The 901-nt window shown below is 40.3% G+C and overlaps 1 non-coding gene across 1 annotated transcript; it reads left to right on the forward strand.

The window, feature by feature from the left end:
- The first annotated feature begins 463 nt into the window (after nt 1-463).
- On the forward strand, nt 464-525 carry LOC112206804 (U7 small nuclear RNA). Its single transcript, XR_002941273.1, has one exon. It is a non-coding gene; the product is annotated as a U7 small nuclear RNA (small nuclear RNA).
- Nucleotides 526-901: the final 376 nt, after the last annotated feature.

A 901-nucleotide genomic window follows, 5' to 3' on the forward strand; every position in this document is an offset into this window, starting at 1 on the left:
TCAGCCTCCCCCAAGTACTGGGATTACAAGTGTGAGCCACTGCACCTGGCCTTTAATATTCTTTCTTTAATAATAAATTAACCTTGCTACTGTAACTTTTTTACTTTATAAACTTTTAAATTTTTTTTAACTTCTTGACTCTTACCAATATTTTGTACTGCATGTAATTAAATATGGGCTATACTGCTTCTCCTGCAAATAGGTGATCAGAACATGGACAGGAAAGACACACCAATTTCTATTCCTCTGAGAAGGGTGCTGGGGATAGATCTGGGGCCTAAACTGTGTTCATGTGTTTTCTTAACTAAAACAATTTTTAAAAAAAAAAGAATCTGAAGCCATTATAGTAGAATAATGTTAATATGTATTCATTCTGGGTGGTGGGTACATGGATGTTAGTACTTTGAAATATCTTCGCATTTTTAAATATTATTCTGTGAAAAGAAGGGGAAGACAAAATGTAAAATGTTACTGCTATTTTAGAATTTGTCTAGCAGGTTTTCCGGTCTTCACCAGAAAACCCCTAGAAAGAAAAAGAAAAGAAAAAAAATATTTTAATGGAGAGAGTCACCATGAGATACAAATACACAGATGGGAGGGAGAGGCAGCAGTTCTGGAGGAGAAGGTAGGGGCTGGCCCAGGTCCTTCCAGGTTAAGTAGAAACCCTCAGCATGTTCCCAACCTTCCCTGAGAACTCTCAGGAACCGACGCCACATACCAGAAAATGCCACTGCTTGTCATTCCAAAGACACAAGGCAGTACTGACCCTCGTTACCTCCTTTCACCCAGTTTCTCCCATCAGGAATGTCCTCCCATCCTACCCCACCACATTCCAACCCACAGACAAGGACCAGCTCAAAGGCCCCCTCTTCCCTGAAGCTGCATGTACTAGTTCATTTGC

The sequence above is a fragment of the Pan troglodytes genome, chromosome 23 (genome assembly GCF_028858775.2).
Source record: "Pan troglodytes isolate AG18354 chromosome 23, NHGRI_mPanTro3-v2.0_pri, whole genome shotgun sequence".
Taxonomy (NCBI): domain Eukaryota; kingdom Metazoa; phylum Chordata; class Mammalia; order Primates; family Hominidae; genus Pan; species Pan troglodytes.